General features: G+C 42.5%; 1 protein-coding gene across 27 annotated transcripts in view; it reads left to right on the forward strand.

Annotated features, from left to right (window-relative positions):
* Nucleotides 1-12,461, forward strand: part of SRPK2 (SRSF protein kinase 2) — a 289,404-nt gene that overhangs the window by 158,079 nt on the left and 118,864 nt on the right. The gene's annotated exons all lie outside the window — the stretch shown is intronic.

Here is a 12,461-nt window from a genome sequence, read left to right on the forward strand (position 1 = left end):
CAGACAGGAAGCTAGAGAGGTATAGGAACCAGGCTTGCTCTTTTCAGAACAGCTGCTTTTGCAAGAGCAGACCATGGTCCTGAAGAATGGTCTGGATCCCCTTTGAGGGTGGTCCCATAGTAGCAAAACCTCCTCCCACCAGGCTCACCTCCTAATGGTCCCATCACCTCTCAGTATCACCATACTGGGAACCAAACTTCCAAACACATGAACAGACTCAGACTATATCCCAACCATAACATTGTTAAGAGTGGTATTTTAGAAGCCAGAAGCCTGAAATTTCTCAACTATAGAATCACATCCTTCACGAAATAGCAAGATGTCCAGCATGATCTATATTGAAGTGTGACATTGACAGCACCTGAGGGCTTGTTAGAACTGTGCCTTTGCAGACCCTGCTCCATTCCTAGGGGATCAGAAACTCAGGGATAGGGCCCAACAAGTTGGTGCTTTCCCATGCTCTGTGACTCTGATATATGCCAAAGGTTGTGGACCACCTATTTAAAGCAAGCCTATTTCAAGTTTCTCCCTTCCCTTCCCCATCCCCTCCCCTCCCCCCCCCCGTTGTACATATAGAAGTACTAAAACTACTAGAATATAAGTGAATTCCCCCTTCCCAAATAAATTATTCCCCTGGGAAAAGCTTTGTGTACCATCTTTCATAGTGGGGGAGTGATCTCATTGACTTTATTTTGAATAGCAGAGAATTCTTTGTGATGACATTTTCTAAATTGAAATGATTTCCATCTTTGCTAATTTTAGATATACTTAGAATTCACTAATAGAAGTAGTAAAAAAGACAGGAATTTAAACATTGATTTTTATAGTTAACATATTTGTGTGTGTCATATCTGTAGCACCTTTTAAAGGTCATAGAAAAAAGCAAAGCAACAGAGGATAGTGATGAGTATATGAGTGTGTGTGTGTGTGTGTGTGTGTGTGTAAAATCAAATGCAAGAACTACCTGACCTGAAAGAATATTTATTTCTGACTTGGGACAACAGTTCCTATGGAAATATCATGTATGTTTCAAACACAACTGTTTATACCCAATCATCTGAAACAGCTCAGAAGTGAAGATGCTGCATTTTAGAAAACCATCTGTAGGGGCCAGTGCTGTGGCGCAGCTGGTTAAAGCCATCACCGGCAGTGCTGGCATCCCTTAAGGGCGGCAGTTTGAGTCCGGGCTGCTCCTCTTCCGATCCAGCTCTCTGCTATGGCCTGGGAAAGCAGTGGAGGATGGCCCATGTCCTTGGGCCCCTGCACCCACAAGGGCGATCTGGATGAAGCTCCTGACTCCTGGCTTCAGATTAGTGAAGCTCTGGCCATTCCCACCATCTGGGGAGTGAACCAGCAGATGGAAGATTGATCGATCTATCGATCTCTCTTTCTCTGCTTCTGCTTCTCTGTAACTCTGCCTTTCAAATAATTAAATAAATCTTAAAAAAAAAAAGCCATGTGTAGATTAAGAACTGACTTGACTGATGAGTCCAGTGGTGACACAGAGGCATGTAAATAAACATGGGAGTCTGGTGTTGTGGTGCAGTTAATTAAGTTGCTGCCTGCAGTGCCAGCATCCCATGTGGGCACTGGTTTGAGTCGTGACTGCTCCACTTCTAATCCAGCTCTCTTCTAATGTGCCTGGGAAAGCAGTGGAGGATGGCCCATGTCCTTGGGCCCCTGCATCCACAAGGGCAATCCGGATGAAGCTCCTGGCTTCAGTCTGGCTCAGCCTTGGCCATTGTAGCATCTGGGGAGTGAACCAGCAAATCTGTCTGTGCCTCTCCTTCTCTCTGTAACTTTGCCTTTCAAATAAAGAAATAAATCTTTAGAAAAGAAAGAAACTTGGTTCATGATGGTGTAAACAATCTTTTTAAATTGTATTCTATAATATGAATTTAAATAGATACTCATGTACTTAGTAATTAAATATTAAAAGTAACCATTTGACCATTTCCTCTGTATTCCTAAAAATGCAAGGAGTTTTTTTGAGAGCAGTTGCTAAGTAATGTTTGTAGTTCCCAGAAAGCCTGGCATTATTCTGCTACTTCTTTCTTCTCCTTAATAAGATTCTTGTGTTCTTTGAAACCATTACCTCTTCTCCCATGCATGTGATGACTTCTTTCCTTTCGCACCCCGGGAATAAGAAAACCTTTTTTCTGCCTCCTATCCAATCTGGTGTACACTGAATTACTGCCTCTACCTTCAAGGCCTTGGTGTTTTCTTCTTTATTTCTCCTGTATGTATGCTGGTTACAGTTGTAAGGCAGCACTTAGGTAAGTGGCTAGGAGCATGAACTTTGAGGCACTCTTGGTTTGAAGGATGGCTTATCCACTGTTTAGTTTTATACCTATTGGCAAGTTACTTGATCTTTCTCAGTTGTTAGAGATTGACAGTCATGGTTTGCTGGATTATTTTAAGGACTGAATGGAGTGGCACAGAAAAAGGAACAGTAAATGCTGTTACTCAATTTGTTGGAGTATTTAGTTCATCATAGACATGTAGAGAATCTCTCACGTATGGAATAGAAATTTTCTTGAATTGCCTAGTAATAGATTGAAAGGCAGTAGTAATCTGTAGATGAAATATTGGTATATACAGACACAAAATCTTATTTGTTAGTAAATACATATGCATTGTTTGCTTATTTTTAACATTTTGAAGTCTTTAACATTTAAATATAGTTCACAGATACAATGATATTCTCTTCCTCCTTATTTGCATGATTTTAAACAGGATTTAATTCTGTCCTTTTGTTTATAAAAAAACATGATGTTACTTCGTAGTGGCAACTACTGTTAAAATCTGCGTGTTCTTTCCTGTTTTTCTATTTTTTACATGACTGAAATTTCTGAAGTAGAGTTAATCTCATTTTCTTAATAATAACTGATATAAAAGCATTCTTAATGTAAATCTGAACTGGGTATGTGAATTTTGTATGAAGAACGAAAACATTTAACTTGGCCTTATTTTCACAGAATTATAAACTATTAAAATTAAATTCATTTTGTTCTTAATAAAATTTATCATCATTACCTCTGTGAGCCAGTTTGTAGGATGAACAAAGAATGATGAAGTGTTGTTTCTGGTGTAATATTCTCCTTCTCTTCCTCTTCCTGTCTCGTCTCGTCTCTTCTTCTCAAGATTTTATTTACTTATTTGAGAGATAGAGACAGTGAGAGAGAGAGAGACAGAGAGAAAGGTCTTCCTTCTGTTGGTTCACTCCCCAGAGGGCCACAACGGTGGCTGGAGCTGTGCGGATTGAAGCCAGGAGCCGGGAACTTCTTCCAGCTCTCCCATGTGGGTGCAGGGGCCCAAGCACTTGGACCATCTTTTGCTTTCCCAGGCCATAGCAGAGAGCTGGATTGGAAGAGGAGCAGCAGGGACTAGAGCTGGCATCCATGTGGGAGGCCGGTGCTGCAGGCAGAGGATTAACCTGTGCCATGGCGCTGGCCCCTCCTTTCCTCCCTCCCTCCCCTCCCCCTCCCTCCCTTCCCTCGATCCCTTGCCACCCCCCCCCCTTTTTTTTTTTAAAGATTTATGTATTTATTTGGAAGGCAGAGAGAGTTAGAGAGAGAGAAAGAAAGAAATTCTGTTTGCTGTTTCACTTCACACATGGCCGCAAGAGCCAGGGCTGGGCCAGGCTGAAGCCAGGAGCCAGGAGCCTCATCTGGGTCTCCTACATGGGTGGCAGGGGCCCAAGCACTTGGACCATCCTTCACTGCTTTCACAGGCTGTTAGCAGGGAACTGGATGGGAAGTGGAGCAGCCAGGATTCGAACTGGTGCCCAGATGGACTATTGGTGCTACAACACAGTAGTTTAACCTGCTACACCACAGTGCCAGTCCCTTCTTTGTTTAAAAATGGTTAATGTTATTTATTTGAAATATATAGTGACAGAAATTTTCCATCTTCTGGTTCACTCTCCAAATGACTGCAAAAGCCAGGCCAAGAGCCAGGCCAGAGTTCTGGAATTCCAACCTGTTTTCCCACTTAGCCCTAGCCCTTGGGCTGTCTTCAGCTGCCTTCCCAGGTGCATTAGCAGGGAGCTGGACTGCAAGCAGAGCAGCCAGGATTTGAATTGGCATTCCAGTTTGGGATACTGATGTTTCAAGTGGCAGTTTAATCCTCTGCACCACATTGCTGGCCCTTGGTATAATGTTTTCCATGAAAATGTAGTTTTTACTTTATTTTTATAGGAACTATTACAGGGAGCCTTCATTTTTGTGAAAGTAGTTGAGAACTTCATCTCATTTTCTAATCATCTCCCCAGATTCTCTTTGCAAGTTACTGTGTTTTGAAGGGCTTGTCATTGTCTGCTTATCTTGTTTTCCCCACTCTAGTTTAGAGCCTACACATTGTATATGCTGTAAACCAGACCCAGTTGAGTCTGGAAGTCTTCCTGGATCACTAAGTCCTCATCATTTTGATCAAAACCATGTAGTATTTAAAATGTGGTATTTGTCTAGGCCTTGGAGTAGATCCTTAGGGAAAGAACTCTGTTTCATGTCTTCTCTCAGCCCCGCCCCCTTCCTGTGGCCTAACACAGCACAGTGTCAGTCTATATTCCTGTTTAAAAGTCTTTTCCAGTTGTTTTGCTCTGTCCATGCATGTTCCATATTTCTCTGCTCTTAGTCTCAGGGTTGTGCAGTAGTTTAACCTAACCAGGACTGACTCCAGGGTATTGTGAAGGACAAGGGAGAGGGAGAAATAACTGTTGTAGCAAAGATGAAGGATGTGTCTTTGTTAGAAAAAATCTGAATACCTAGGTGTCTAGAATTTTTGTTAGTCTTTAAAAAAAAATGTATGTATTTGATAGGTCTACTTATAGAGCAAGAGAGAGGGAGAGACAGGGGGAGAAATCTTCTATCCACTGCTTCACTCCCCAAATGGCATGGTCTGCAGCTCAACGAATCTAATCAATTTAATCCTATCTGCCTGCCTACATCAGTGCCTCAGCGCCAGCCCCTTGTTAGCCTTTTAAGTAAGCAACAATGACCCTCTGAAATTTGGGGTTGGTTTCATGTGCTTTGTCTGTTTAGCTGAATTTTACAGTGAGAAAGCAGCAAAGAGACTGCTCCTGTGATCAGTTGTTATAGTTGATGCAGTGTTTCTATAAATTGGTTCTATATAAAAATGATATGTGACTATATGTATCATCTTGACTCCAAAGTTTAAAAGGGGGGCTTTGGTAACATCTCCCTTTGTTTCTTCTCTTTGGGCACATTATAATGTGTGTAAGGAATTTATTTTATTGTCTTTCACGATTCCTTTAGTATCCAGGTACTGGAATTTCATAATTTTTGTTTAAAATGATATTTTTATGTTTATTTTCATTTACTTGAAAGATACAGCGGGGTGTGTGTGTGTGTGCATGCAGGGTGTGGCAGGAGAGATAAGAAAAGGGGGAAGACAGAGAGATAACTTCCATCTGGTGGTTCATTCCCCAAATGCCTGCAACAGCTGGGACTTGGCCAGGCTGAAGCCAGGAATTCATGAACTCCATATGGGCCTCCAACATGGGCAAGCAGGATCTAAGTACTTGAGCTGTCATTACTGCCTCCATGGGTGTCCATTAGCAGGAAGCTGAGTCTGAAGTGTGGAGTAGCGGGAACTGAAGTTGTCACTCTGATACGGGATGCAGGTGTTCCAAGTGACGGCTTAACTGGCTGTGCCACAGTGCCCACCCCTGAAACAACATTTTTGATGAGAGATAATTTTAGAAAGTTGAAATACTTTCTGTTTTGTAACACAGCTTCAAAGGGAACATTTCCAAGTGTTGTTCACGTTGATATCTCTTATGCAAAATGCTTGGAACCAAAAGTATTTCAGTCTCTTTAGGTTTTAGAATATTCACGTAGACTTTGCCGCTTGAATACCTCTAATCTCAAAATGTGAAATCTGAAATGCTCCCAAATCTGAATTTTTTCAAATATTACATTGGCTCTCAAAACTTTTGATTTTGGATTAGGAATTTTCAGTCCGTATACTATTCTGGTATCTGCTAGTTGATTTTATACATATTGTGAGGTATGTCCATTCGTTACATCAATTTAGGACATTGGTTTGACCACTATTCATTTTTGTTGTTGAAACCTCCCTTAACTTTTTTCTTAAGATTTAAATAGAGAGAAGGAGACATTGGTTGATTGATTGATTCCACCCACTGATTCACTCCCCAAATGCCCACAACAGCAAGGGCTGGCCAGGCCCAAGTCACAGCCTGAGCATCCATCCAGATCTGCCACACAAGTGGCAGGAACTAAAGTACTTGGGTTATCTTCCACTGCCTTCTCAGGCATGTTAGCAGCAAACTGGATTGGACGTGGAGCAGCTGGGACTTGAACCAGTGCTCATATGGGGTGCTGGTTGTATTAAAAATTACAATTATAAAAATAGTACATGGGGGCTGGTGCTGTGGAGTAATTGGTTAAGCTTCAGCCTGTGGTGCTGGTGTTCCCAGCTGCCCCACTTCCAATGCAGCTCCCTGCTAATGCGTATGGGAAGGCAGCAGAAGCTGGCCCAAGTGCTTGGGCCCCTACACTGATGTGGGGGACCTGAAAAAAGTTCCTGGCTCCTGGCTTCAGATCGGCCCAGCTCTGGCCATTGTAGCCATTTGCAGAATGAACCACTGGGTGGAAGACCTCTCTCCCTTTCTCTGTCTGTAACTCTTCCTCTCAAATAAATAAATAACTCTTGGAAAAAAAAATAATAAAGCACACGGACTGGTGGTTTAGTCCTGTCCATTGTATTGTGTTAGTACTCTCCTGTGTGAATATACCACATTTTGTTTATCCACTCATCAGTTATTTTTTATTAATTTGTAGATGTTTGGGCTGTTTCCACTCTTTTGCTGTTAGCTATAATGTGACTATGGATATTCATTTACAAGTTTTTGAGTGGCCATGTCTTTGATCTCTACTGGGTATGTATCTACAAGTGGAGTTGCTGAATCCTTTGGTGACTCTTAGGTTTGACTCTGTGAAGCCTGTTGGATGATTTACACAGCAGCTGAGCCATTTTGCATATTACCTTCCTGTCTGCAGTGTAAGGGGTTCCAGTTTCTCAGCATCCTCTCACACTTGTGTGTAAAGTGCTATCTCACTGTGGTTTTGATTTGTATTTCCCTGATAGATGATTATATTGAGCACCTTTTTCATGTGATGTTGGATGTTTGTGTATCATCTTTAGAGAAATGTCTGTTCAGATACTTTAATTTCAAATTGTATCATTGGTATTACTACTATCACTTCTGCTACTGCTACTACTGAGTTGGAAAGGTTCTTTGCTTTCAATATTTGATTTGGGAATTAAATGCCTTTGATTCTAGGGGAAGAAGGACCAGACAGTGCTTTATTGTCCCATTTCTCATTTGTAAAGTATTTCCAGTAGTCCAACTCAGAAGGGTTAGAGGAAGCCAGGGATGAAACGTTATTTGCTGCTATGCAGATGAACCAAAACCAAAAACCACTGCCTTCTTACTCTTGTATTTTAATCAGTATATGAGTATTCCATTGATTTAACCCTAACCTTGGGGGAAAAAGGGTTTTCTTTTCAAGGCGGAGGTCTTCGCTGCTAGTGGCTTGAATGTCTTTATTTTATCTAAGTTAAAAAAAAAATTCCAAAACTTTATTTGTTGCAGCTGTTAAGACATCAGTATCTCATATTGGAGTATCTGCTAATTTGCACCCTGTGAGGCAGCAGATGATGACGCCATCATTTGGGTCCCTGCCACCCACTTGGGAGTCCCAGATTAAGTTTCCCCAGGTATTCAGCGAATTAAAGATCTGTTTCTCCCCCCACCCCCATCTCTGCCTTTCAAGTAAAAATAAATAAAAAATTTTAAAAAGCCATTCTTTTAAAAAGAATAGTACATGCACATATGGAAACCCACACAATAGTTTTACCTGCCGTTTTACTCCCCCAGATGCGTGCAGTGGCTCTGCTGAGCCAAGGTAGAAGTTGGGAACCAGAAACTCAACCCAGGTCTCCCATATGGGTGGCAGGAGCCCAATTGCCTGAGCTATTACCTGCTGCTTTCCAGGAATGGAGAAGAGCATTGAACCTAGGCACTCCTATAGGAGATAGAAACATCTTAATTAGCATCTTAACCACTAGGCCAAATGCTTGTACCTTGGGAATATTTTTTTTTAAAGATTTAGTTGTTTATTTGAAAGTCAGTTATACAGAGAAAGGCAGAGGCAGAGAGAGAGAGGTCTTCCATCTGCTGGTCTACTCCCTAATTGGCCACGACGGCCGGAGCTGCGCCAATCCGAAGCCAGGAGCCAGGAACTTCTTCCAGGTCTCCCACGCAGGTTCAAGGGCCCAAGGACTTGGGCCATCTTCTTACTGCTTTCCCAGGCCATATCAGAGAGCTGGACCAGAAGAGGAGCAACCGGGACTAGAACCGGCACCCATATGGGATGCTGGCGCTTCAGGCCAAGGTGTTAACCTGTTGTGCCACAGTGCCGGCCCCTTGGGAATATTTTTATAAAGCATGAATTTTGTTTCTTCCTTGAATACATATGCAATGATTATTCAAAAACCAATCAAGAAGTATTTTCTTATGTACTGAGAAATGTGTGATAATTCCCTAAGTGGTTCACAGGAAAATATGAACTTATGTTTATTTTATTAAAAAATGGATTCAATATATTAACACAGTTATTAACATTTTAGGTCTTTCAATTCTGAGACTCACTAGAATTTAGGTCTTTTAGGTCTTTGAATTCTGAGACTCACTAGAAGGTCATATTTGGTAGTTATATGCTGCACTGTAAATATAATTTTATTAAAGAGCTCATAGGTTTTAAAATGTATAGCAGCATTGTTCAGGAGAAGTTTCTGTGATGTTCTGTCCATTATGGTAGTAATTCCCAGTTTGAGATGTGGTGAATACGATTGATGTGCTAAAATTTTATTTAAAAATTAAATCTAGGTACCCACGTGGCTAGTGGTTATCTTTTTTTTTTTTTGGGGGGGGGTGACAGGCAGAGTGGACAGTGAGAGAGAGAGACAGAGAGAAAGGTCTTCCTTCGCCATTGGTTCACCCTCCAATGGCTGCTGCGGCCAGCGCACCACGCTGATCCGAAGCCGGGAGCCAGGTGCTTCTCCTGGTCTCCCATGCGGGTGCAGGGCCCAAGCACTTGGGCCATCCTCCACTGCACTCCTGGGCCATAGCAGAGAGCTGGCTTGGAAGAGGGGCAACTGGGACAGAATCTGGTGCCCCGACCGGGACTAGAACCTAGTGTGCCAGTGCCGCAGGCGGAGGAATGGCCTATTGAGCCGCGGCACCGGCCGCTAGTGGTTATCTTACTACTATAAGACAGCTCTGCTAGTACCTCACGAAGCTTCTGTTATTTTTTTTTAAAGTGTTAAGTTGTAAGAGATTTTAAAAGAAATGAATATGGGGGCCAGTGTTATGGTGTACAGTTGATTAAGCCACTGCCTACCATGCTCTTCCCACGTGAGCGCTCATTTGAGTCCAGGCTGCTGCTCTGCTTCCAATCCAGCTCCTTGATAATATGCTTGGGAAGGCACCAGAAGATGTCTCAAGTGCTTGGGGTGCTGCCACCCACCTAGGACACATAGATGGGGTTCCAGTCTCCTGGCTTCGGGCTGGTCTAGACCTGGTTGTTGAGGCCATTTGGGAAATAAACCAACAGATAGAAGTGTCTGTGTTCTGTTTGTTTCTCTGTCTAATTCTGGCTCTCAAATAGCTTCTTGGTAAACAGTTCTACTGAAGTTACTACTTTCTCTACAGTCTTAAGACTGCTTGTTTTCTAGACACAGCCTATTAAACAGTTTAAATAAAATTAAGCTTCTGTCTCTGTTTCTGTAATTACAATGTGAAAAATGGTTGGGTAGATTTTCACCAAATTTAGAAGATTTGAGATGTTCTAATGGAAAATACAGGTTGTATGTGTTACACAGAAGTGGCTTAGAGTAAGTATTGCGTTGGCTGTCCTCTGTTGGAGTGACTGGCTGATATTTTGGGGGCTGTATCACACTTGATTCAGGACAGACTGATGGAGTGATGACTGATTTCAGGGTGAGTCATAGATAGAAAGTTGCTAGGGCAGACGGTCCTAACTGCTGGGTAGCAGTTGTTAGAGCTTGCTCCAGGGGTAGTAACGCTGATTCTCCAGTATAGAAAGGATAGTGCTGTTTTCAAATGAAGTCAGTCTGCAGCAGTCATAGCCTTTACAGGCAGAAAAGCAAGCTAGATATTACTGACAATTTTGGATGGTGACAGTCTCATAGGTAAATGAAATTTTTATGAACATGATTAATGGAAACTTTAGAAAGGGAAAGGAATCAGCTGATTTAGTGTTTTTTTAGATGACTTAATATTTTGACACCCTTTTTACACTTGAATTCACATGTATTTTGAGGCTAGAGTTGTTTCTGATGAAAAGTTTAGCTTTATTTTAGAAAACATATATTTGATTCTTTTGGGGTGCCAAGGAGAATGTTTAGCTAACTTTGAATACTAGCTCAATGTACCAGATTCATGAAGTAAAATGGGAATAAATTTCAGGATGTATTTTAATGGACAGTCTGAAGTTAGAATTCTCAGTGTTCCAGAATGGAAGATGGTACCACATTGAAACTACCTTCAGCCAATATTAACCAAAAGGTGAGTGAGGGCTGCATTCCCATTTATTTTTTGGGGCTGGCACTGTGGCTTAGTAGGTAAAGCCGCCGCCTTCAGTGCCAGCCTCTCATATGGGTGCCAGTTCGAGTCCCAGCTGTTCCTCTTCTGATCCAGTTTGCTGCTATGGCCTGGGAAAACAGTGGAAGATGGCCCAAGTCCTTGGGCCCCTGCACCCGCGTGGGAGACCTGGAGGAAGCTCCTGGCTCCTGCCTTCGGATCGGCTTAGTTCCAGCCATAGCGGCCAATGAGGGAGTGGACCAGCAGATGGAGGATCTCTCTCTCTCTCTCTCTCTCTCTCTCTCTCTCTCTGTAAAACTCTGACTTTCAAAAAATAAATAAATCTTAAAAAAATAAAATTTATTTTTTGCTAAATGACAGAGATTATGAATTGCTAGAAATAAAAATCTAACAAAAGCCATGCATGACTTTGATGGAGAAAATTACAAAATAGCACTGACATAGAATTGTTCCAGATAGATAGATAGATATAGGGACAGACTAGTATTGTATAGATGCCATTTTTTATGAAACAACCTGTAGATTCCATCTATATGTGTAACTTGATGACCTGATTGAAGAGAACCCCTGGAACAGTTGCTTACAAATACAGAATAAATTGAAACTGGAGCTGTACCTCACAGATGAAGAATAATACAGTTCTAAATATGCAGAATTAAAGGTGTGCAGAGTTCATCCCTTAAGGTTTTTTTTTTTTTTTTTTAAGATTTATTTATTTATTTGAAAGGCAGAGTCACAGAGAGGCAGAGGCAGAGACAGAGGTAGACAGAGAGAGAGAGAGAGAGAGAGAGAGGTCTTCCATCCAGTGGTCTGCCCCCAAGATGGCCGTAGTGGCTGGAGCTGCACCAATCTGAAGCTAGGAGCCAGGAGCTTCTTCCGGATCTCCCACATGGGTGCAGGGGCCCAAGCACTTGGGCCATCTCCACCGCCCTCCCGTACCATAGCGGAGAGCTGGATCAGAAGTGGAGCTGCCAGAACCGAAACCGGTGCCCATATGGGATGCCACCGGCACTGCAGGCGGTGGCTTTACTCACTACGGCAACAGCACTGGGCCTCCTCCCTTAAGGTTTTTACTTCCAGGTGAATCCTTAAGCAGCACCTTCCATACACTCACTTTTTTGTGACTGAAGCTACACGTAGTTCTATGTACAATCAAAATATGTGTCAAGAAACGATACTAATACTACATGAAACACATCTTGGTGTTTTCTGCTGTATTTTGTTTTTTTAAAAAATGCTGTCTGTGACTCTGTTGATTCCTTGGGTCACTTAGTCTAACTTGACAAAAGAAACTCTGGTGGAACCAGCGTTGTGGCATAGTGGGTTAAGCAACTGCCTACAATGCCAGCATCCCATGTATGGGCGTCAGTTTGAGTCCTGGCTGCCCTGCTTCCAGTCCAGCTCTCTGCTAATGTGCCCAGGAAGAAGTAGAGTGTGGCCCAAGTGCTTTGGCTCCTGCACCCACGTTGGAGACCTGGATGGAGTTCCAGGCTCCCGACCTCAGCCTTGCCCAGCACTGGCCTTTGCAGATGGAACCAGCAGATAGAAGATCTCTGTTTCTAATTCTTTCTCTCTCTGTAACTGTGCCTTTCAAATAAATAAATCTTTAAGAACAGGTGAAAGACACTCTTGTATGTGTATGCAAGCAGAGATGGGAGTGGTAGTTATGGCCTCTTTGAAAAGTAACCGCAGGGGCCAGTGCTTTGCTGTAGCTGGTAAAGCTGCTGCCTGCAGTGCCAGCATCCCATGTGGGTGCCGATTCGAGTCCTGGCTGCTCCACTTCCGA

The sequence above is a fragment of the Oryctolagus cuniculus genome, chromosome 3 (genome assembly GCF_964237555.1).
Source record: "Oryctolagus cuniculus chromosome 3, mOryCun1.1, whole genome shotgun sequence".
NCBI lineage: Eukaryota > Metazoa > Chordata > Mammalia > Lagomorpha > Leporidae > Oryctolagus > Oryctolagus cuniculus.